Here is a 26,426-nt window from a genome sequence, read left to right as displayed (position 1 = left end):
TAATTTGTTAATCCCTGGAACATATCACTGTTTTGCAGACTGAAGAAATAGAAAAAATTTTTTCTTTAAGTCACAGAAATTCAACAGTTCTAGGTCAACAATAAAACCATGCTGAAGGAAATAACTTATCAAGTGCTATTACACTGAAGTTCCTTTAAACCACAGCATCCCTGATGTTATCAAGCACAAAGGCTGCAGATTCCCCATCAATATTCCCTAGTTTTGAGTCCTGGGGTTAGTCATTCAAAGCTAAATTCTGGAAGTTTAATTAAAAAAAAAAAGGCTAACAAGCTTTTCAAAGGAAAGTAAGTTATGCATCATGGCAATGTTCCTGTCTTATGTTTTGATTTATCACTAATGTAGGTAGGTTACAACCAAATAAACAATAGGGCAGCTTTTATTTAAAGCTAATTCAAACCCTCAGGCCCATGTGTGACATACATATTGGCAAGGAAGAATAAGAAAAGTCTTAAAAACCAGTAATGAAGGGAGCTTGATTTTAATGATGACAGTCACTGGGGAGGTGCAGGTCAATGGACTCTTTACTCTGAATCGAGCCTTCAGGCTCTTGGGGGGTAAGGTGTCTATCACCTGCCAAAAAGACTCCAGGTCCCAGTTTGCAAATTAACTGAAACCTATAGGGAAGCCCACGCTAAATTTCCAGAACACCAGGGAGCAAAGATCTAAGAATCCCATGGGCAAAAGAAAAACAAAATATCCATCACAAACACACTCCATAAACAACCTTTGCATTTGAGCTCAGAAATTGAACGGCCTCTTCCCAGCATAGAAGAGCTAAGGACCATTTTCAAAGGGCTCTCATGAAACCCAGAGCCCTGACACATAGCAGATATAAAGAGTGGCTTACACCACTTGGAACTTCCAGAATGACCACACAGCTCTCTTCCCGTCTCAGACTCTCCCTTCCCCACCCCCACCCCATCCCATTTATCTCCCAGTCCCTTCGTCCTGCTTTGCCTCCCCCTCCGTGTAAGAGGCCCACCTTCCTCTTTAACCAGGGCACAGAGCAGATGCTCCTTCAATTTCAATCCTTCATCCTCTAATCCTGCCTTCTTTTTCCTTTCATCTCTTCTTCAGTAACGCTTCCTTCTTTCTCTCCGTCGATGTACCTCCTTCCCTAATTGGTCGAAATTTAAAACTACAATTAAATTATATGTACATCTGACTCTTGAACAATGTGAGGATTAGGGGTGCACACTCCCGAGCAGTAGAAAATTGCATGTAGCTTATGACTTCCCCCAAACTTAGCTACCAATAGTCTACTGTTGACCGGAAGTCTTACTGATAACATAACCTGTTGGTTAACACATGTTTTGTATGTTATATGTATGTCTACATATATTTTATGCATTCATGACATACCTTTCTCTTTTTTCCCCCAATATTTCTAGGCTATGTGGTTTGCGGGTTTTTTCAAATCGTTGAAAATCTCCAAAAAATTTTTCCAATGTATTTATTGAAAAGCACCCACACATAAGGGGACCCACGCACTTGAATCCTACGTATTTATGGATGATGGTGAAGATCTGTCTATCCCTGCCTTTAAAACATGATCTTCGGGTTGCATGTAACTAAACAGCTATGCTGGACTGAGGCAAGGTTTTTGTTGGATTTCTTTGTCATAGTTGTGGTTCGCCGGTTCATGTTTCCCGCGGTCAGTGGTGCTTCACAGGGAGGCACTACACATCCAGTACCCAGAAGCTTTCAAACAATCCAGTCCCACCTCTAAACAAAACACCAGAAGGAATCTGGGTGGTGGAGAGCAAACGCGGTGAAGAGGAGAAAAAGCAGAAAAAAAAAAAAAGGGAGCCAGCTGAGCCTGCTAAGACTCTTTTCTTGTTGTGTTTCAAATTAAACACACTGAAAATGGAAAGAAAATGAAAGCTTCTAACCTGGAGACAGACTTCTTCTGAATCCCAACTGCATGACCCTCCACCTACGTGTTTCAAGCACCATGGTAACATGGCATTTTTAAAGTAATTAGTTATCCTGAGAATATTTTCAGCAGAGATGAGCGCGGCGTGTCCTGTGGGAGCCGCCAGCTGCCAGGCGCTCCCTGGCCGGCTGGAGGCTGCACAATTGGTTTGACACACATTTCAGAATTCCACGGTTTCCAGAGGGTGAGGCGGCCCGGGCTAGTGCAGGGAGCCCACCCGCTCACACCCCTTAAAGGCAGATGGATGAGAAACCCTGCCAGTGATCTTTATTCTCTTCTCTGAACATTCTTACAGTTAGACGCTATGCTTATTCTTAATAGGCATCTGAAGATATGACCATTTCAAGTGACCAGCAAAAAGAATGAATCCTCTCTATATATAGCCTCAAGCAACTCCTATATAACTAGAAACGTCCTTATTTTTCTTTCTAAAATGCATTGAATAATAGATTTTAAATTATCAACAACTTGCCCTGCAAATGGCATGAAGGTTTATAGTAAGAGGAACATACGACTGTTACAGGTGGCTGCAAGGATCGCTAAGACCTGGCAGATAAATTGTCCAGAAGACAGCAGAGATTCCAACCTGAGACGTGGAGGAGTAAGAACCCTGGGGAGTGGGGGGAGAATCTTCAAGCTTATGCAACAGAAGAGAGCATTCCAAACATTAAATTGATAGATGAAACACAAAAAGTTAAGTTGATTTCCAATGTTGTATTTATACCTCCTTGCAGTAGTGACTTCCCACGGACTGGATTCTTGCCATATTTTAGGGAGTGGGGGATAACAGAATTAGACTCGATTTTGAAGGGCAGATGTCAGCTCTACCACTTACAGTCTATGTTCGATCACTCAATTTATTCAACAAACATTAGTTGAGCAACTACTATATGTTGGGCACTGGAGATAGAGCGGTGAACAAGATAGTCAGCAACCCTGAGCAAGCTACCTAGACCTTCTGCGTCTATTACTGACAGAGTAAAATGGGCAGTAATGATGACTAACCTTACCTACCTCACAGGTAGTTGTAAAGCTCAAAGAAATACGTTTATGAAAGCATCCTGAAAACGGTAAAGGTGATGACAACACAGTTCTCCTATTTAATTAGCTGACTTCTCATTTGTCAAAAGTACCAAAAGAAGCTTTCCTTCCCAAGAGTTTCAAAACATGTAAACAAGTTTTATCGCTGATTTAGGTTTTTAAAAAGTGCTTTCTTTGTCTTTTCGATCCGGAGCTAGCAGATTCATTTCTTTGGGATTAATAAATATCCCTTCCTTTGTTTCAGGAAGACTCCTCCAGGCTGGTACCATCCAAGCGGTGCCTGGCACTAGTTCTAGATTACCTTCAACAAGCCAAACCAGGGAAATCCTTGGATCCAGTGATTTCAAAGTTCTGTTTAACAGGGAATTTTTCTTCCAATCTTACATGGAGCCCGAATGTATAGACAGATGCCAGCAGGGCAGCTCTGGCTATAAGAGAGCTCTTGTCCTCTTGGCTGTGGGCTCTCAGGCTCTTTCTGGAAGCCAAGAGATCCCTGAATCAGTTTGAAAATCACTCTCTAGCCCTAGCACTCACCTGGACTCCTCTCCTTCTTCCAGAAGACCCTGCAGCATAGCGGTTAAGAGGGTGGGCTCTCCAGCTAGGCAGGCTGGACCTGCATCTTGGTTTCACCAATGAATAGTTTACCTCCTCTAACCTGGTAGTCCTGCTCGGCCAAACGAGTGGTTGTGAGAATTACACAAATTCATCCATGTAAAGGGCTGAGCACAAAGCCTGGCAGATAAGATGAACCCATTAATCATTAACAATTATTTTCCTCTTCAAATCCACCCGTATGGCACAGGCAGATTAATTTTTATAAATGACTGCATTCCATGTGTCATCTTCGTGTTTCAAACTTTACAACTCTTCCCCTCTGCTCTCATACTTAGAGTCAATGATAACCCCTCGTCCTACCATGGATGTGTGTATGCGCACGCATGGATATGTACCATCAGTAACTATGTGCACATCTATAGATCTCCTATCAAACTCTCCAACCTCATCTGCCTCATCTTTCCTTCCACAGACCTGCTCTTTCCAAGTTCATGGCTCGACAGATCTGAAACATAACCACACACAGTGGAAGCGACTAGCCGATGAAGTGCGTGACAATATCTGATTTGGAGCTCCTAAGTAAATCAGAGAGGCAGAATACACAAAAGGAGAAGGTCCAACAGTGTTGGATATGTGTTCCCAGTGCTAACTGGATAGCAAGAACAAAAGCTTAAAGCAATCAGGCTGGGAGAGTCAGTAAGAGCATTCTTGAGGAGGTGGAATCAAGAACTGGAGAAAATCTGAGAGCCGCTGAGGACAAGGCACGGGGGTGAGAGGAACCCAGTGAACTTCACAGAGGAGGCTGACGAGAGGAGGTTGACATCACAGAGGGCAGGAAGAAAGACATTGGTTGCACACACAATGGTTCATTGAAAGCCTCCTAAAAGGGGATGATATGGTCAAAATGGAATTCGAGGAACACTGATCCGCAGACTGGCTGTAGAAGGAACTGGGGTGGGAAGAGGCAGGAGGAAGGACACCTGCTCTGGAGGCATCCCTGCGCAACACATCCGCCGCACACAAAGCTGAGTGTCTCTTCTCCTACCCGCTCCTCCCACGCCGCCTGTAGCAGGGACCAGCACCACCATCCAGCGAGGTGCCCCAGCAAGGAGACTGCCAGTCGTCCTCGACCCCTTCCCTCCCTCACCCCATACATACAGTAGGTCACTGTGACCTTTCACCCCTGCTTCCGCACGTTTCTTAATTCTGTCCACTGCTCTCCATCCCACTGCCAACGAGCCCAGCCCGGCCACCGTCTCTGCAGTGACCATTTTAGCTGCCGCCTCACAGGTCATCCTGCGTCCAGTCTCATCTCTGCTTCCAGAGAGGCCTTTAAAAATGTAAACTGGGTCACATCACACCCTGTTTCCTTCCAATGGTTTCGGAAGATGCACCACAGCCCAGCCCTTCCCTCACTTCCTGCCACTTTTTCTCTCCCTCCCTCCACTCCAGCTGTTCTGGATTTCTTTCAGTTCCTCAGAGGTGATGCTGAACCATGCTTTCTGCCTGAAATCCTCTTCTGTCATCCCACCTCTGCTGGGCCGCCACACCACACCACACCCCCCCCAACTCCCCGCACACTCACTGACTCACCCACCCCCCCTCGGTGGCCTGGCTGACACCTACTCATCCTCCGGGCTTTCCCTTAAATCCTGCATCCTCAGAGAAGGCGTTCCTAAATCCAAACATTAGGTCCACAAGGCCTGGCCTCATAGCCCCTGTACTTCCTTTTTCATAACGCACATGGTTCCAGAAATTATTCATTTAATGTCTGTACCTCACACTAGACTTTAAGTTCCATGAGGCAAGGACCGTGCCTGTTTCATGGAATATGGTAGCAGCACCTGGAACGGTGCCTGGTCAGAATCAGCGCTCAAGAAATAGTACTTGAATGAATGAAGAGAGGAAGAAGGTCACTTCAGAGGCTCCTGCAGTGACTCAGAGAAGGAAAGGAGGGTCTGGACACACTTGGGAAGATACATGGAGGGGGCTGGTGACGCAGAGGGAAGACCAGATGATAAAGCGGGGATAAAGTTGCCACCCCAGGCACCGGGAGAAAACAGTACCCATGACAGAGCCACATATTCGGACTAGAAACTGATTTTTGGAACTTCATGTGTTGGGTCAGAGGTACAAGTGAACAGAGGAGCACGGCGTCCATCACTCCGAATGTTTCACATGACCTTGTTCATGAAGACGAACTCTACCCAACAAAAAAGTTTATCAAGGCTAGAAACCTTGGCCGGCCCTTGAAACACAGAGCGAGGGGCTTGTTTTTGTTTTTGTAAACTATGACATGAGCTGAATCAAGCCTCACTTTCAAACTCTGTTTCTCTTAAGCTCATTCTGAAAAAGTGGCTGAAAAAATGGACCACGTTTTTAAAAGTAAATAAAAGACACTATTATTTCATAGTCATGCACGCAGCTGGTGCCTGATAAATGTTTCTCAAGGTGATGGCAGCTTGTTTCAGAGATGCTCTGCTTATCACCTCCCCCACCTCCATCACCCTTGATTTCCTTGCAGAAAGGGACCACATCCTCCAAACCCTTTGACCAGCGCCCAGCTCGGAGTTGAGCATGTAGCAGATGAACAATAAACATTCCCTGACTGGCTGTTAGCCATAGAATGGAGCATTGATGGAAAGGCAGAGCTGGGTTCCGAATTTATCTCTTCAGCTGTACCATGTTACTCAAAACCTCTGCGTCTGTACAAGGTTGTTGTGAGGACGGGAGGAAAGAGCACACCCAAAAGCACTCTGCAAACTGTACAGCCTATACAACTGCACGCGTGCTCTCCACTGTTACCAACACAGCTTGGAGCTGCAGCACTGGAAGGGAGACTGAGGGGAAACTGACGTATACGAGGCATCCATCTCGGTCAAGGAGTGTGAACCCTGGCGCGTGTCCTCTTTTTAAGCCCTCACGAAAACCCTATGAAGAAACAGACTCTGAACTGTGAGATACACCCCCAAAGTCACACAGCTTCAAGTGGCCCAACTGGTGCCCCAACAGATGTCTGACCTCGAAGCCCACCACCACCCCCCAGGGTGCCGCAAAGCTCCGGTCAGGGCGCCATTTGCTCAAGACCTGGAGAAGCGGAGGCCCCGAGAGCCACCTCACGGGACCAACGCACAGCAATAGAGCTCGAAAATCACGCCCCAAGAAATGGGGAGCCCGGTCACCTTTCCTTCATTCCTGAAAATGACTGGGCTTCCACACTGGCACCTTAACCTGGAGGAACTGCTGTGAATCGGGAATATAAGGAAAGTGAACAGGTTGATCCGCCAGGACATTAACCAGTGAAATGATGAAAAAGAGCCTAAGAAAGGAAGGCAGCTTGAAAGATCTCTCCAAATTCTGCATTTAGATAAGGAAGAAGTGTGAACAGATGAGGACAAACAGCCAAGAAAGACCTTAGAAACCAGGGTCTCAGGACTCTTGTGGGAGGCCCTAGATGACCTGCCTGAGGTCACACTCCAGTCTGGTTCCGAAAAGAACTCAGACTCCTAACCTGGCTCTGGAGCTGAATCCCAGGCGCCCCCAGCTTCACTATTTCACCACCTTTCCCCTGAGCTGTTGAAAGGGCGTCTGAGTCAGCGGGAAGATGGCCAGGACGTGGTGGGCTGCCCTGGGCCTGAGACACATTGTGAAGGAGGAGACCATCTATTCTGTGGGTGTTTGGAGGCTTATGACGGAGAGTGGGGGGCAGAGGGGCTGCAAGACAAATGATAAAGCTGGTGGCACTAAACGTAAAGGACACAGGCTGGCTCAGCCCCCCTGATTCACCAGTGAGTCAGAGTCTGCGAGCAGGAAGCACCGCCTTGGATTGTGTTTTGGAAAAGCACTGGGAGGTACACTTTCAGAAGGTCTCTGTGTTCTGCTTTATCAAAAAGAACAACCACCACCAGTGATAATTAAACAGAGGCCAAACTTTCACACAAATTAAAAGCCATGCAATACACGTCTTGGCCAAGTTTGAAATCACTGAGAGCTATAACTGGCCCCAACAGGTCACCTGAGGAAAAGATAATGTTTGGGAGGATGGGGGGACGGGAGCGGGTAGGTCTGGGTTCATGTTCTGGTTCTGCTATGTATTAACTGTGTGATCTTGGGGACCCTCCACTTCCTTATTCTCATTCTAGAGAAAATCAGAGATACACAAATGAATACACACGGCCCAGCACCATACCCAGTCCATAAAGGACAATGGCTATTTTACGATTAGAAGTAGAGGAAGCAACGATGTTTCCATGCTGTAGATTTTTATATATTGCAGTTGCTGGATTACAAGGCATGATGTGTTAGACGTAAGTCTCCCACGCCTTTCTCAGAAGGGCGCCGGTTCTAAGAAGAATCCCCTTGAAGGGCCGAAGAGACCCAGGGGTCTGCTACGGCATCACGTTCATGAAGATTTCAGCATGTCTGGGGTTCAGCTCCTCCCAGCAGCAGCCAGGCAGTCAAAGCTGGAGCATTCTCTTAGCAGTACACCTCCTGTCCACACCATTCGCTGTGACAGTGTTCTGTGAAGGACTCCGGAGGTACCAAATGCGATTTTGCACAGCATTAACAATAACTGTGAGACATCAACTGAGTCTTACTTTCGCCTGGACACTACTCTTTATACAGTCTATTTACTTAATTCCCACAATAAACCTATGAGGTACAGATTATGGTTGGCTGCAACTTAGAGAGGGGAAACTGAGGCACAGAGCTATTTAAGTCTCAAAGCTAGTGCGGATCAGAGCCAGGACTGAAGCCAGGCAGTCCCGAGCCTGTGCGCTCAGCAGCTGCTCTGTTCTCCTGCTGGCTGACCAGAAGAAAGCTCAAAGTGTGAAGACACACAACGTGAGCCTGTCTGCATGTAACATGGACACTGGGTGACAGAGGGGCAGTAAGTCCTCAGGACTGTGTCTATCTGATCCTGGTGGTAGTCAGGGAACCTGGATGCTAGAACATCACTTGAGCTGCTTTCAATTCCTTTCAGGTCAAGCAGATTCAAGCCTAGAGACCCAGCACAGCCAACCCGGGTCCTCATCCTGCCAGTGCTCGGGCCACCTGCCACAGGATAGGCACACCACCACCACCCCACAGCTGTTATGTGTGGGATACTGACTCCCAAATCTCCCCTCCCGTCTCCCTCAGGGAGCTGCCCACTTCAGTTTCCTGAGGACAGCATCACCAGGCAGCCAGGACACAGGAGCCCTATGTGGGGAGAGACTGCCTGGGACACCTACTCAACAGGGTAGCAACGGCCTCACTGGCGTGCCACTCCATTCAGCACATTTCTCCTTACAGTTCCTGCTAAATCAAAATACCCACCATTTGTCTGTCTAGCCATTTACTCTACCAACAGCGACTGCACTGTGCTGTGCTGCTCTGGCAGCCTCCTGAAGGGCACCAACAGAGATGCAAACAATTACGATCCAACGTGATCAGCTCAAACCCTGGAAGCACAGAGTGTTACAGTGACACAGGAGACAGCCAGGAGTTCCTCCTCGGGGCTCGGGAGGTTCCAGGAGAGTCCTCAGAGGTGATGACAGTGCCCTGGCTCTTAAAGGATGACCAAGAGTCCACCAGGTGGAGTGTGTGTGTGTGTCGGTGGGGAGCCTCCTGCAGAATGAGGGTCTGCTGTGTCTGGGAAGCTGGGTGCAGCAGGGAGCCCGGGGAAGGGGAGGGGAGGCACAAAGATATTGGGCAAACCTGTCCCATGTTGGGCACTGAGGAGTTAAAAGTGTATATAAAATATGAACTGTGTGCCTTCAAGATTATCATAATAAATTCAGGAAACCTTCATACTGAGACCCATGAGACAATGAGGGAAAAATAAAAGGCAGAACAAATGCAGATATGGGACTAAACCTTGTTCTAGCAAAAAAGAGAGGGCGCTTGGGCCTGTCCAAGAGGGGTCAGAAGGAGACGGTATTGCAGCCGTGTTTAAAATCATAGGCTGTGGGTGACCTAAGGCACTCACTGTTTACTTCAGTGTCCCAAGCGAACTGCCCTCAACCCCCACGTCTTCCCCAAGCAGACATCTCCTGTCTCTCCAACATGTCTGTGACTGCTTCTCTTTAAAGCCCCTTGATGTGTGCCAATGCCCCCTCGAATGCAAGCATATCAGCTGCAGGATCTGATTAAAGTCTGGAGTTTCTAATGTGAAGTAGGTAGGAACAAAATCATCTTTTTCCCTTCCTTCCTTCCTTCCTTCCTTCCTTCCTTCCTTCCTTCCTTCCTTCCTTCCTTCCTACTTTTTTTAAGAATGCGTGTTCCAGAGTATCCAGCGGGTCACTACAAAGGCTCTTCGTCAAGAAAATACCAGCTAGGCCAAGAGTTCTTGACTTGGAACCATGGATGAGTTTTAAGGATATACAACTTCTCGAAATTGAAGGCGTGTGTGTGTGTGTGTGTGTGTGTGTGTGTGTGTGTGTGTGTATAATACACGTATCTGTGCATGAAAATGTTTATTTTTCTGGGACAGGGACCAAAGCTCTCAATAAGTTCTCGTGAAGGAGTATATTCCCCAGAAGACTAAAAATCAGTGATTCAGACCAGGGCTCAGCAAACTGGAGCCTGCAAGCCAAACCTAGTCACTGCCTGTTCTTATAAATAAAGTTTTATTAGAATACAGCCCCTGAGCATTTATGTATTGTCTGCAGCTGCTTTCACACAACAGTAGAGCTGACGAGTTGCAACAAAAACTGATATGATCTGCTAAACCTAAAATATTTACCATCTGGCTCTTCACAGAAAAAAGAGCTGACCCCCAATGTGGACAATATTTTCTAGAATCATCCATTACACCTGGGCAGTTGCTTGCTAATAATTCACTACCCAAATCCAAAGGTAAGCAAATAATTTTAGAATCAAAGTTTCCTGGCTCTAACTGGCAAGTTCACAGATTAGTTGATATGCTATAGCCTGGCCCTTCTCCTGTTCTCCTTAGGAGTCCACAGGACAGGGGAGTGGCCAAGAGGGAGTCCAGCAAGAATTTTTCCAAGGAGACCCTGCCGCGGGCAGCCTGGGCCAGCTTCCTTTGCAAATTGCTAGAGAAGAGATAGTTAAGCAAGAAAATTATCATCACTCTAAATAGTTCAAGCACAGAGTCCTGCTGCTGGCTACAAACCAAAGATGAGAAATTATATAATTAGCCACAGCAGGTTTAAAAGACCATATAAAATATGCTAATGCTCTCACTACGCCAAGGCTAAGCTGCAGAAACGATGTCATCTATTAACTGGCCTAGCAGATCAGTCCAAATAAAGAGAAACAGCCTAAGGGTATTTTTAAAATAATATAATCAGTCAGTTTGAGAGAAATCTTGTCTTGGGCTTCACAATAGGTTAAGAAAAAGTCTTACTCCATTTTAACGTGTTTTAGGCTGCATATTTCTATCTCGATGCATTTTTGATTAACAGAATATTCATTTTACTATCTTAGTCAAGAATCTTTTTTGCATGTATTTTTTTTTGTGGTTGTTTGGCAGAGCTCTCATCATTCTGATCTATCTGCGGGAAGATCGGGTGATGGATGTGGACAATTTAAATACATGCACTGAGAACAAAGCAAGCAGATACCATCTGAATACGACCACACGTGAACCTCAAGTCATGCAGCCTTCTTCTGTGTTAGATTTCTTCCGTGCTTGAAACCTTAAGAACTATACGCTTTACCTAAACTTGCAGTTGGTATGTGAAGCTAAGTGTGTGGTGTTAGGAGAGAGAACAAACTAACAAGTCTCTTGGTGAGAGGGGAAGAAATATTTGCAAAGCTAACCTTAATGCCAGGGCACCCCAGGAGTCTTATTCTACTCAGTAGGGCATCATCATATTCTGGAACCTCTAAACCTTCCTCTTTGGTTGCCACGTGGCCCTCATACCCTTTTCCAAGCTGCATTTATAAAGCGCTGCTATCTACCGTGGACGGCCTCTTTCTGTGAATTGTTTGTGGAGAAATTTTTCATCATAAATTGGCATCTCTCATATTCACTAACATCTTGTTCAGGTCAATGTTAAATAGTTCAAAATGAGGATCTAAAACCCATTCCACTTTAATCATGCAAGGGTTTCCAACATCCAAAAAAAAAAAAAACCCAAAACAATATCAAATCATAACATGTGTCCATTTCACCACAACTTCACAACGTGATTCTCAGCCACGTCATCTCAATTTAATCTTCACAGCAATAATTTGTGATTGGTACCATTTTGGTCTCCATTTTGCCAGTGGACACTGACTCAGAGAGGTTGAGAATTTTGTTTAGGGTCTCACAGGTGAGGGCAGGAGCTGGTGGGAACCAGGACCCTCCCCCAGGGCTGGAGCTCTTCTGAGGGGGCTTTTAGGCTGATGTTGATGCCCCCGCCTGACTGATGCAAGCTCATATACTGGAACAAGCCTGGGACTGGATGTCAGCAGCCTGGCTTCAAGCCTCACCCCTTACCCTAGCCTGCTGGTTGACGTGGGGCAGTCAACTTAACTCCCCTGGGCTTCGGCTTCCTTCACATGTGAAATCGAAGAACTGAACAAGACATTCCCTAAGTTCTTCCAACCCTAACGATTAGGAATTTAATTGAGTAAGAGTAACCCAGTTCCCAAGTGATCTGTCTGAAGGAAACGGATGTGGTTTCAAATACAAAGTACACTCAATAAGCAGAGGGACGGGATTTTGGATTTTACACATTTTTAGGTGATTCATAAAACAGGTCCCTCTCATTTAGCACAGCTCACTAAGAGCTGACTGTCTACACAGCTGCTAAAACACTTCTACGGTCCTGATACAGAAATCACACTTTCGAGATGGGAGTGTCAAAGAAGGGGGACCAGCCAGCCTCTCCCGAGTTTCTCTTCCACTGTTTGCAAAGAACCAAAGTCTTTGATAAATGCATTGTTTTTCTAACTCTGTCTTCGCGTTATAAGTGGTTGGTATTGTTATTGTTACAGAATTAACCTGGATGTTTCCCCTGATCTGGACAGGGCCCATGTTGTATAAGGAAAAATGTGTCTGGTCTTCTTCCTGGGTTCCTGGGAAGAAGTCTCTAAACCCTCAGAACTTCCCAAGTGACAGGAGCGTCCACGACATTCACGGCAGGTCCCTCGAATCACACCTGGCTTAGGCTAATGAGATGACTCAAGATGGAGAATGGTCATACCAAAAAGATCAGCCATATGATTTGAGGGTGTGATTTGAGGGGTTTTGAGTCATGTGATATCTCCCCACCCTCTTGGGACTAGGGGACCTACACACTGGGCGTTCAATCACGTGGCCAGTGATTCAACCAACCAGGCCTGTGTAATGAACCCCAATAAAAACTGTGTATTGAGCTCAGAGGAGCTTCCTGGTTGGTGAACAGTGGGTTCCTGGAGGGTGATGTGCCCTGACTCCACAGGGAAGGGCACAGAAGCTCTACCTCTGGGACCCTCCCAGCCTCGTGCCCTCTAAGTCTCTTCATTTGGCTGGTCTTGATTCATATCCTTTGTAACTGTAATCATAAGTATAGCACTTTGTTGAGTTCTGTATGTTCAACCAAGGTATTGAATTTGAGGGTGAGTTAAGAACCTTTGAATTGGTAGCCAGTGGGTGAGAAGTGTGGCTGGCCTTGGAACCCCGTAATTGGCAACTGGTGTCTGAAATTAGGGTGACCTTGCTGGGGACTGTGCCCTTACCCTGGGAAGTCTGTGCTGACTCCGGGTAGTGAGTGTCAGAACTGCAGGGCAGCCCTGCAGCCCTCCACCGCTACAGAGCTCTGCGTGGGACAAGCAGGTGCACACCCACCTTGGGCTCTGGGCACTGTCCCCTCAGTCTGCAGCATCTCCCTCTCAGACCGTCATGGCTGGCTCTGTCACCTCCTTCAAGTCTTTGTTCAAATGCCACCTTCCTACTAAAGTATTCTCCAACTACAGTTGACCCTTGAACAACACGGGTTTGAACTGTGCGGGTCCACTTATACATGGATTTTTTTCAATAAACATCATACCTGTATTTTCACTTTACAGACCTTTAAATGAATGAAGTGTGGGGAAGAGTTTATGCTCAATTAGCGATCACAATATGTGGACTTGAAAGAACTAGGGTTTCAATTCCGATTCTATGCAAAAGGTTTCAGCATCCTGCCCTTGGGTGAGTCAAATTTCAATTTCTTTGTTTTTGAGGCAGAGAGAGCAGTATACATATTTTCAACTGTGCGGGGGTTGGTGCCCCTAACTCCCGTGTTGTTCAAGGCTCAATTGTACATTACTTACAGTTGCACCCCCCATCCTCCCACCCACCACGCCCCATATCGCCCTTTCTCCTCTTCCCTGCTTCAGTCTTCTTCATAGCACTGATCTTCTGATATTCTAGGTAATCTATTCATGACTGTACTTATCAAATATCTTCCTCTCCCAGAATATAAGCTCCATGTGGGCAAGAGTTTGCCCTCTTTAGTTCACTGTTATATACCTAGTGCTCAGGATGGAGCCTGGCACATAGTAGATATTCACTGAGTATTAGTCAAATTCAGTGGAATCTATACCCATATGCACACACACACAGATATAAGATCAGGCACCCTCCTACACTTAGCATATTCATCTAGCCCACCTTGCATATTTGGAAAACCCATTGTATAGGGTAACAGTTTATTTCTCACTTGAGGAAGACGAAACAACAGCACTCATTTTTCCATAGGCCTTTAAAACTAATCACAATATAAACTAATCTTCTGACTTCAAACGAAATTCTCAAAATAATTCTGCTGAAAGGCCATCAGGCGGGAAATGAACATCAAAAAAGTGATTAAAACATAGATTTAGCTAAATTGACACCCAGGTTGAGGGGCAAACCTATTACAAAAGAATACGTTTTGTTTTCTCCAGTGATAGTCAACTCAAAAGTTTTATAACCTCAGTTATCAAAAGTTGGGCAGGGAATTCTGTGGTTACAGCAAAGAAATGACTCAGCTGTCACACTGGTGGGACGCCCTGCAAGTGAACACAACTAACTAAACTAAAGGTAGAGGCTGATTTTGTCTTTGATCAAAACGATGCTAGCTTTCCCCTTGGCCTTCGCTCCTCCCCTCCCCTGCACCTACAGGTGTGGATTCTTTTAGTTTCATTGCTGGCATTTCTTGACAAGGCTGGCTGCTGTATTTTCTCGGCTTTGTCCTGATTATTTGATAAGATTCATATGAATTTAGAGAAACTCTTCTTCAGGTCAATTTTAGGTCTCCAAGAAAAGCGGGACTCCTGACTTCACAATGACTCTGCCTATTGTAACAAGAAGATAAGTCACTCACACAATTTTTTTTTTTTTGAATAAAAGCTTTATCCAATTTACTTATTTTTCAGATCCACCAGAGAGAGAAAATCCAGCTTTAGGCAGCAAAGAGTCATATAATGTCAGTATCTTATTGTATTTCTGAACACTTACAATAATGAAAATCTGTAAAGACAGCCTTCATCCACACACATATCAACTTATTACCCAGTTCTGAAACTCGATTTTAGAACTGCCTTCACATCAAGTATTTTTCCACAGTAATTTTTCACTTCATCTGCTTTCCGGTAAGTAGATATTTAACTTCTCAGAACTTTCTTCGTTGGAACCCCAAGAACGCTTGTCACACGGAAGGCTCTTGACACATGCGTGGTGTGGCGATTGAACCGGCGGGTTTCAAACAGGAACAAAAGCCTGAGTGCATATGCCCTGTGGACCCGTGTTAAGAGGAAGGTCCTAACTATACCCTCCCGTACTCAGGGGCACGTGTGGGTCAATGCAGGGGACAAAAGAACCTTCTGTCCTCCTCTGTGGGGCTGTTACCCGGCTGCAGGAAGAGAATGACCCAGCCAGCGCTGGGCACTGGATCTGAGGCTGGCTTCCCATCGCAACCCCTGAGGAAACATATGAAGATTATTGTAGCTTTTCATTTCTTTTTCTTTTTGTCTGAGAGCTTGCAGGCAGCTTTGCTGCTACTGGTCTTTGGCTTGACAGGCCTGTAGCAGCATAACTTAGCTGGGAAGAGCAGGGGCCTGGAAACAAGGCAGACCTTATTTCCACTCTGTGCTCTGCCAGTATTTATCCACAGGCAGAATTTGGATGTTTAAGGCTCTGAAATGGCCAGAATTAACGGCTAATGTTAGTAAGATGCTGGCTGGCATGGATATAATTCAAGTACTCGATAGAGGTTCAAACATGCAATTAAAGAAGGAGAACCTGGCTCGACATCACATCAGAAGCCCCCGGGAATTCAGCGGGCCACGAGCTAACCATGAGCCCGCATTGTTTGGCAACTGTTTAAAGAAACCGTCATCACTCTTAGGCTGCAATCTGAGTAAGTTTGAAGCCTCTATTAAGTAAGTTTATATTCTCTACACTATTTGAAGCCCCCAAGGACTCCTGCATCAGTTCTGGGTTTATTTTAAGGAGGATATTGCTGACCACAAAGTACCCAAAGTACCCAAAGAAATGTAACCAGGAGAGTAGGGTGGTCTTAAGACATCTTTGCCTAAAGAAATCGGGAGAAGAAAGCTTTGGGGAAGTTTCAGGTCTCCGTCCTCAAGCACCTGCAGGGCTGACAGGTGGAGCAGACTCCTCTGCATCCACTGATGTGGGTAATATTTCTTGGTCACTTATTATATTCACAGCACTGTGACGGGTGCTGTGGGAGACAGATTAATGAGACACAGGACCAACCTGAAGGCACTCGCAATCAAGTAAGATAAAATGCAAAGAGTCTGAGATCCCTGATTTTCAACCCAATTCTGTTACCCACTCAGTATGTGACCTTCAGCAGTTTCTTCACTTCTCTTAACCTGGCGTTTTTTATTTGTAGAGCAACACCGCAGTTTTCCTGAGAATTAAGTGAGATAAATAGCTATAAAAAGAATGGGAAATCAGTCATTGATTAAAACCAAGTAGATGGGGGAAGGCTTTACCGAAAAAAAAAAAAAAAAAGACAACTTTTGAATTGAACCTCAAAGGACAAGAGGGAGTTTGTTTTGGGTGATACGAGGAAAAGAAAGAAGAGCATTCGAGGTTGCTGGGACCGTGTGAGTGAAGGCAGAGATATGGAGAATGAACAATTCCTTTGGGATATCAGCAAATAATACGGCAGCTGGAGTGCAGAGGAAGAGTAAAGTGATGAGAACGGCTGGAAAGACACAAGGCTGAATTATGACCGCCCCAGAAGGCCATGCCATGGGGACCTGGGCAGTGGGGGGCCAGCCATGTGAATTTAGAAGACTTGGTCAATTCAAACATGGCTGGAGCCAGGAAAGCAAGTTCAAGAATCTCTGTAAGAGTCTAAGCAAGAGATGATGAAGAACTGACCCAGGAAAATGGCAGTGGTATTGGATGGAAAGCAGGGGGCAAAGCGTTGGATGTGAGGAGTGAGGGTGAGGGGTGAGTAAAGACGACTCCATGTCTTACAACCTTCGTGTTAAGGAGAATGCTGCTGCCATGAACTAGCACAGGAAACACACAAGGAGAAACACAGTCGACCGAGAAGATGATGAGTTCAGTTGTGGGCTGTGCTGAATTTCAAGTGACCGTGAAATAGTAAGAAAGTTCACAATAGAAAGTTGGAAATATGATTCAGGAGCTCATAAGAGGAGTCAGGCTTAGAGACGTAGATTTGAGAGGAGATATATTTAAAGATTAAGAATGTGCTGTCAAACATAAACAAACTTGGGTTTGAACTCTGCCTTCCACACTAACTAGCTGTGTGGCCTCAGTCAAATTATTTATCATCAAAGGCGTAATTTCCTTAATTGTAAAATTGGGAAAATTATACGTACTTCAAAGGCTGTGCTTATTGCATACCATCTGGTTGCCATTTGTCACCGTCACCGTCTACCATAACCATCATTGCTGAAACCATTAAGGTGGAGGAACTTGGCTAGGAACAGAGAGTAATTATGCAGAAGAAAGGGGTGAGGAATGAATCTTAAGGAACTGTTAATAAGGGCTATACAGCAGAAGAACAAACCTGAAGAAGTTCAGAAACGGTCAGGGAGGTGGACAGAAGACCAGGACAGACCAAGAAGGACACAGGGGGAAATCATCAAAAGTGTCAAATGCTTTGAAGGAGTCAAGGAGGGAAAAAATGGAGAATATGGGACAAAATGATGCAAAGTGAAGGTTGTCTAGGGGAACTGTCACCTAAGTGGTAGAAGTGGAAGGCAGTTCCAAATGTAATAGGATTCCAGGGGGGAGGGTACAGCTCAAGTGATAGAGCGCATGCTTAGCATGCACAAGCTCCTGGGTTCAATCCCCAGCACCTCCTCTAAAAATAAATAAATAAACCTAATTACCTCCCAAAGCTTCCCCACCCTCACCCCCCAAAAAAGAAAATCCACAAATGTAATAGGATTCAAAATGGAATTTTCACCCAGACCCCAACGGGATGTGTATCAGGTACCAAAGTGAACTGTGAGATGGATCACCTTCCAGAAATGCCAAAGTAGACGTAAACAAACAATTACATGCCTTAGTCTAAGAAAACGGACTAAGAAGACCCACTTTCAAAGGCATAAAAGGCTTAAGTCATGAGAGAGAAGGGGAATTTGTGAGGATTCCATTAGAGACAGCTGTGCCGTGAAGACCCTCATTCCAAGAGGGGAGATGCTCCCCCTCCCCTCAGGTGGGGCCGCCCTGGGAGGTGTTAAGAGCTCGTTAGTGTCATCTCTGGATGCAGGGAAATAACAGACCGGAGGCTGAGTGCTTGGCTTCCACCCGAGAACACTGGCAGCAGAGTAAAGGAGATCTGGCTGCACTGAGCGGCTTGCTGCTGGGGCCGAGGGCATATGAGTGTTGTGATGGATCTGAGGGAGTGAGTTGGCAGGAAGATAATTTAAATTCTTCCCAAGAGGATCACGTGAGGCCAACAGGGAGAGCTTTGGAAAATAAGAACCAAGGGAGAATCTCCAAAGCTGGAAGAAACTGAACTGACTCTCACTGCAATGTTCCCAGTGAGCATCCCCAGAGAACCCATGAAAACACAAGAGAAGTTGTCTCTGAAGAGCATCTGCTGGCCCAGAGCGCAGGAGCCCTGCTACCACAGAGCGGTCATGCGAGGACTCCCCCTCTTCCTCATCACCTGCTCCACTGCCCCCTTCCCTACTCTGAGCCTGGAAGGACCAAAAACAACAGGAAGGAGGCAAATAGAGGGGAGAGAAGGTATCAACCCACTTTTTTCCTTCAGAGGAGGACCTCACTACATGGGGCCCCAGACAGGTTAAGGACAAAGAACTCCAATTCCGAATGACTACTGCACGGGACTGGGTATTTCCACTTCTGAATTGAGATGGGATTTGTAGCTAGAAGAGTCCATAACACTTTTTACTATCTTAGGAGGGAGCAGAAAAGTCTTGAGAGATTCACCCAAGTGTCATTTGGTGGCAAAAGAAAAACTTTCACCACCATTTAAAGTTAAAAGATAGCGGAAAACAGTCTTGTAAATGAAAAAACAAAACAAAACAAAACAAAACAAAACCATAATTCTTGTGTTCTCAAAGTACCATTTACCCAAAGGTATAAAAAGTGAGTCAGGATGAGGAAATGGAGGCTTCAAGGACAGTAGTTTTTTTAAAGCTGTTTGGCAGAGACAGAAAGGGCATCGTGGTTTATTGAGATGATTGACAGCTCTTTTAGGAGAGGAGACATTTAGGCAGGGCCACGGACTGAGGAGAAAGAGACAGTAAAGCTAGGGTAAAGTAACACATCCTCGAGAACAGTAGGACAGGAATGCTGATATGGTAAGGTCACAAACAAGAGAGAAGACAAAATCAAGAACACTGTGATTGCCATTAGAAAGGAAGAGAGACTCTTCTTCCTTTGCAAGATGGGAGAAGATGAATGAAGACATAGGGTCTAGAAGAAAAGGAAAATAAAACAGTTTACTCTGAATGACTGCTCATCATGGCAGTTTAGGAGGAAAGCTCGTCTTTTAAGAATGAAGGCAGTGGGTGGTTTGCATTACTCTGGAGGGTGGAATTAGGACCACTGCGCACAAGCTAGAGAGATTTTTTTTTGGCTCAATGTAAGAGAAAACTTATTAAAAATCAGCACCAGTGGACAGTGGAACTGGCCTTCTTGTAAAGGTGTAAGCTGCCAAAGCAGAGGGTTCTAGTTGGGGATGGATAAACAACTGTTGCAGTGCTGTCAGGAGGGAGAGTGAACTCACGGCCTCCAAGACTCTTAATGTACAGAATTCATTCTCAATGTTATATTTTGTAGGCAGTCTCATGTGAACAATTCAGGTGTCACTGTTACTGAATACAATAAAAAGAAGCCCATGAGGACTTGAAGAGAAAGTGTGAAGAAAAGATTTCATGTGTTATACAACATCTTGCTTTCCTAAGTAGAAAATCATCTATTTGCAGAAAAAGAACTAACTTGTGCCTTGAGTTAAGAGTCTGTCTCCAAAGTATAATATGTCTATGTCTCTAACATATCTGTATGTCTCCAAAGGTTGGCAGTGGATTAAATTAGAAAGTATCACTCTGTTCTGGGGAACTTTATGTTTATGCATGAGCTAAAATGTAGCCATGGTGGAGGAAGTCTCCAGAACCCTTTGAGTTTTCCCACTGCTAAGAGGCAAATGGGAACTTGCTGACAAGAGCAAAGCACATTAGCCAACGGGCTCTCTGTTCAGAACTCAAAACAAACAAACAAAAACCTAAAATCCCCTGTTTCAAACATGAGGCTGCATTCTAGAAATCAATGTAATCAGGGGTGATCATACCAGATTTTCTATATGACAATGAAATGTCACAGAAACTTGGCAGTTATTCAACAAGACAGTCACAATGTTTTTTTGAAATAAGAACTGTACATTCCTAACATTAACATCTATTAAAGCAATAAAATATTCCAGCATCAAGTACCAGGCATCTCAAAGAAATCTGGCCACAGATTCAATTTAAACTGGCAATGTGATCCAATTAAAATTTAAATGGATAAAGAATTGTCAGTCTGTTGTGACCCATTAGATGTTTAACCACAATATTTTTTCAAAGACGTAAAATATACAAGAACTTCAAGCAACAATCAATATTCTGAATCAAAGTGTAGCACTTATGATCCTTTGACATCTTCAGACATAAGCAATATTAAAAGTCACATGAAAGGTCAGATTTCATGGAAGTGTTACTGCCTACAATTATGTGTACCAGCGCACTGCCCGGCACGTGGTAAGTCAGCTTACTTATTGAATAAATGAATGGATGCAGGAAAAAAGGAGTGAAGTTTGTTAGCAGTAGCTCAAAAGCCACTTTGTGAGGAGGTACCATCCATCCATCCAGAGAGCATCTTCCTAGTGTTCCAAATGACTTTGTGGTTTCTCAGTGTCACTAGCCCCAGGATAGAGCAGCAGGGCCATTAAAATCCCTTTGACTCAAATCTACGTGGACCTAAGGGCTGGGTCTCCTGAACACTGTCAGTTTTAGAAGTCTGAGTGGTTCTAAATGCGGTTTGGTTTAATATTCCAGAGATTCCCTCCAGCAAAAGGTGGACATCTTCAAAAGTCCCTTAATTTTCTCTTACCTCCACCACAGGAATACAAGTTGAGAATGGGGTTGGGTGGGGGGAAGCCATACATAATCACTTTTTGGTTCTAAAGAGCACCAAAAGCAAATCATGGTGACATCTGCCTCCAATTAGGCCCCGCCAGTGCATCTACGTGGCTGAGTCCAGCTGCAATCCACCAGGAGATATATTTCAGCTGAGGTGTCATTCACTGAACATCGCTCACTAAGTAATAAGGAACACAGTTTTCAACGTGCTTTGACATTTATTATTTCATTTGAGGTCCACCATTACAACCCAGAGGAGGAAAGGTGTTTCACAGAATGGGAAGCAGGCTTGGAGATGAAGAGACCACACAGCAAGGAGGACACGGCGCTGGGACTAGACTTTGTCTTCTAATCCTGCTCCGATGCTGTTTCTACTACTCCAGGTTCTAATGCTTGTCTCTTATCGCCTAGAGTTGGGGAAAGCAATCAGGATCCTGCGGTGCATGGCGCCTGATGTAGCTCATCTCATTCAGAACTTGAGTCTCTGGAAAGTGGTCAGGATGGAGGATTTCTAGAAACATTTATCAAGTGGATCCTGGGTACCTGACACCACAGGGGGGGGGGTCCATAAGAGAAGCTGAGGAAATGACCCTTTTAGAAGTACATCCCCAGGAAGAACACTGTACTCCAGATGGGTCTGTCCAGTGCAGGGAGAAGCCAGACCGGCATTCCCCAGAGACAGGACCGTGTGCGTGGACACACGCTCCACAGCCCTCAAGTCACAGTGCAGTTTTCAACTTTCAGTAACTTCAGAAGTATAAACGCTATAAACTTAACAAAAAAAGCCAAGTGAAAGCTCAATTATTTAAGTTTCTTCTATACGCCTATGCGATACTTACTATACTTCTAAGTTTGATGAATTTTGAATAGCTTTTTTCATTTTAATTTTTGTTTCAGTCAACATCCGCCATCTCCCATCAGAGGGGCTGAAACGTTTTATAATACATGATATGCCTACAATTCAAACAGCAAATAAGCCACATCTCACAATACGCCTGCAGTCTACTGAAAGCAATTTTCACATGTGCTGCTGTTAAAACTACAAACTGCACTGCTCCTGGTCAAATTCTTAATAAAATATCCCTAGAGAGCTGCTTTTTGTTTATACCAATTCAATTTTCCCTTTCTAGATACAATCCACCCTGTTAAAATCCTTGTGGATTCTCATCTGTCTTCGACCATATTTGGGCCCCTCCCATGTGATTTCATCTACACACCATCGACCTTCTCAAATGGGCATTTCCAGCCACGCTAAACTATGCAGAATCCAAGTCAGACCCTTGGGGTGTGACTCGCAGCCAGCAGCCCCTCCCTTCAGGGACCTTATGGGCCAATTCTGATACAGATCTCTTCCAGTATCTTCCACGTCAACCTATAAAACAGTACCTTTTGAACAGGGCAGTTCAATCAATTAAAAAGTACAAGTACCTCTATCATTCAGCCCATATACTTTCAATCTTAGTTGAGGAGATTTCAAGAGGGCTCTGTCCAATGCACTGCTGAAATTCTCAGACCATCCCACAGCATTCTTCAGATCTGCCAGGTGGGTGACTATCAATGAAAGGTAAGGGGAGGAGGCAGCCTTGTCATAGCCCTGTTGTCAGTGTATTCTACTAATTATGGTAAAGCTGTAACTGTGCAAATCTTAGACAGGTCAAAACAAATAAACAGAAATGAGTTTACTTGTATCTCAAGTTCAAATAAAATCCAGACAACTCCAAACAATATTTGTTGTTGAATTGTGTACCCCCCCGCCACCTCTCCCCATCAAAAAAAAAAAAAAAAAAAAAAGATACGTTGAAGACCTGACCCTGGTACCTGTGAATGTGACCTTATTTGGAAATAGCATCTGTTTAGCAGATGCAACCAAGTTGAGATGAGGCCGTGCTGGATTCAGGTGAGCCCTAATCCAATACCTGGCATCCTTCCAAGAAGAGGGCAGTTTGGACACAGAGAAGGCCACGCGGAGAACGGACGCAGACACTAGACTGATGCTACGGCAAACCAGGAAAGCCAAGGATTGTCAGCAACCATTAGAAACTAGGAAGAGGCAAGCAGGATTTTCCCTTAGAACCTTCAGAAGGAGCCTAGCCCTTCCAGCACCTTGATTTTGAACATCTGGCCTCCTGAACCTTTAGAGAGTCAGTTTCTGCCAGTTTTGTTTTTGTTTGTTGAAGACGGAGGTAGTTTCCATGACTGCTGACCTTCGGTTCAGATGAGGAAGAACCACTGATTGTTAAGGTGTCTGACTGCTTTGCCTTTTCAGCTTTGGAGAGGTCAGGGAAAAATACTATCAAGGAAATGGGTACTTTGTTACGACCCTAGGAAACCAATACAACACCTAAGCAAAAACAAGTAAGTATAAACTCATGCCTCTTAGCACTGGGATCAAGACCCTTCAGGAAACGGTAAAAAGAGAGGATGAGTGAGATTTGGAGGCCTGAGCAGGGGGCAGGCATGGGAGGGGTGAAGTAACTGAGTGAAGAAACCGGCCAAGCGGGCTTTGAGGCGGGGGAGGTGGGGGCGAACAGAAGGGGAAACCAGGAGCAGATGTCCCCCACACACCCACCCCGGGTGTGAGGTCTGCATTCCTCCACAAAAGCCCGTCACTTTTTAATGGCAACGAATCACAAACTCATCAGTTTATCATCAATATACACGCAAAACCATGTTAAGCCTCCTGTCTCCAATTTGGCATTTTCCTTGATGACGTTTCATCGTTTCTAAATCAGACCACAAGCCACGCCGGGGAAGGATCCGCTGGCCTGTCTGTCTCTATATATAGCGCCAGGGCCGTAGCCACCATTTTCGAAGGAGCTAGGGCTCCAGTGATTGATGACGATATTGCTAAAACGGTTACATTTTCAGCTGGAAGCAGGAAAGCATTTTTTTTCCATGTGAAAACTTCGGGGAGGAAGGAGGCTCCCCTCGCAGTTTCTAATTACTGATCTGGCTCCACTGCAGCCCCGCGAAATAAACGTCCTTAACGGCAAGATGCCGCCCTGGAAAGACCTTAAGAGCTGTCTCCAGAAGCTTTCCCAGCAGTAATTAGGGGGATGTATTATTGCTAATCCTGAACACACTGGGAGCTGGGTTAATTTTGAGAGCTAAAATAAAAGTGCCGCCTTGTGGCAGAAGACCACTTCCGGCGCCATTCAGTCAAGCAGAGCCCTTCGGTCTGAAGACGGCCGGGCCCCTGCTGGCACTCCTTTGAGGAAGCCACTGTGGAACAGGCCAAATGAAGCCTCGTCGTGCAAATATCGTTTAGCAAGTGCAGATAAGCTGGGCTAAATCATGCTCAGAGCACTTAAAAAAAGATTCCAATGTTAATGCACCAGCACTAGAACAGGCTGTACAAGCCACAGGGAAACCGCGGTTGTCGGCGTGTGAATTTAGTCGCAGGGTGGGTTCATCCAAGGAAGCAAAATCTCAGTTTAGATTCCCTCTCTACCTCCTTCCTCCCGTCCACGTGTTTCTTTAAGGATGGGGGAGGACACTGTTACTCAGCAAATGTGTTTCACACCAAGAAATGCTTGGGGTATATTCATCCCGGGAAAGGATGTGAAGTTCTCACTTTCTCACTAAAATAGTTCGGAGAGGTCCTCCAAAGGGCCAAGCCACACATGACGGGCACTGTCTCTGGTGCTTGTGGGCGCACACACTGGTGTGCGTGTGGTGTGTGTGTATGTATATATATATATATATATATATATATATATATATATACACATTCTTATTAATGAGGAAGGTTTCTAAAAGGAAATCACAAGGGATTTTCGGGTATTTTTCTGATGTACTTTTCAGAAAGCCCCACTGCCCATCATCCCTGGTGAACACGAGTTGGCTGCAGCATCAGGGGTTGAGAGCATATTGTCAAGAGGAAAAGCCCAGCCCCAAGGCCACGCCCAGCAAGGCTGGGCCGGGGAGAGGCCCCAGGTATACCTGGGGGCTGGGCAGAGATGGAGGGCTTGGGAACCCCAGGCCAACTCTGCTGATTAGCAGCTGAGCCGGATTCCAGCTCGAGTCTGACAGGCTGCTTTTGGTATCAAAGCCACAAATGACACTTTGATTTCAGAATGCATCTGGTCTCTTGGACCGTTTTATCAGAAACAGCTATTTTCTTTAAATTGAAAGTCCAGGCAGTTTATTTTTCTCCAAACTGTGCTGCTGGCTCTTCTGCCTGATTCCTAATATTCTCTTGTTTTTGCACAATGCAAAGCTGTTGCATCTTGAGGGAAGGGTGGGGTGGGGGAGGCCCTCCCCGAGGACCTTGTATGTATGACAGATTTACATAAATCTTTGCCCCCAAAGGGCGCGTCCATCAGAGATGAAGATGGAAGGTATTTAGAGAAAACTTACTTTGAGGGGAAGAGATACCAAATCACTCTCCCAGTTAAGCTTTTTGAACCAAAATAACTTAAATCTCTTCAAATGATACATGTATATAAACTTTTATAGGGCATTTAAAGTTTTCAAGATTAAGGGGCAATCTCTTTTATTCTTACCCCTCCCTGTGTGCCCTAAGTCATTTTAGTTGATTCTTTTTTCTTTTTCTTTTTCTTATTTTCTTTTTTTTTTTGCAGGGGGGAGGTAATTAGGTTATTTATTTGATTTTTCAGTGGAGGTACTGGGGATTGAACCCACTACCTCATCATGCTAGGCATGCACTCTACCACTTGAGCTATGCCCTCCCCCATCACTTAAAAATAATGAAATAATTGTAGTCTGTTTAAATGCATGCAGCTGGTCTATATATGTGCATATAAACACATGTGACTGTGCATCAGAACAGCAGCAGTACTGGTGTGGGACCCACTAGGTCACATCCCTTATCCCATCATGTTAGTGCTCCAGTATTTCTCATCCACGGGGTCAAAAGTTCACTAATTTATCTGCATTCCTCCAAGCAAGAAATTCATTATCACTTCAGAAAGCATTTCCAACCAGCAACAATTTGAATTGTCAACAAATAGGTACCATTTCCCTAATCAAATCAGAAGTAATTTTATCCAGGAAAGGTCTCTCTGTTCAGGGACATAATCTTCCCTGTGATGCCATTAAGATTCCGAGATGATTTATGGTATCAAAAACCATCACCTTTCACATTCATTTCCTAAGATGCATCGTTCCCTTCTCTATTACAGAAAATCACATTTCATTGTTAATGGAAGGAAGCTACCCTCTTTTTTTTTTGATCCCTCACAGATGCTAATGCTGTACAAATTCTGAACTATTTAAAGGAAAAGGATACGAAGCCAACTTTCTCATTTAGGAACTAAAGGATAAAGGAGGCCATGTGAAAGCTAAGTCTAGACACATACTCAATAAT

General features: G+C 45.0%; 1 protein-coding gene across 5 annotated transcripts in view; it reads right to left on the bottom strand.

Moving 5' to 3' along the window:
• The window catches only part of DCLK1 (doublecortin like kinase 1), a 295,805-nt gene that overhangs the window by 120,424 nt on the left and 148,955 nt on the right, over positions 1-26,426 (bottom strand). The window lies entirely within an intron of this gene.

Source organism: Camelus dromedarius, chromosome 13 (genome assembly GCF_036321535.1).
Source record: "Camelus dromedarius isolate mCamDro1 chromosome 13, mCamDro1.pat, whole genome shotgun sequence".
In the NCBI taxonomy this organism is placed as follows: domain Eukaryota; kingdom Metazoa; phylum Chordata; class Mammalia; order Artiodactyla; family Camelidae; genus Camelus; species Camelus dromedarius.
The sequence above is the reverse complement of the archived record's forward strand: the minus strand, read 5'-3'. Positions and strand labels throughout refer to the sequence as shown.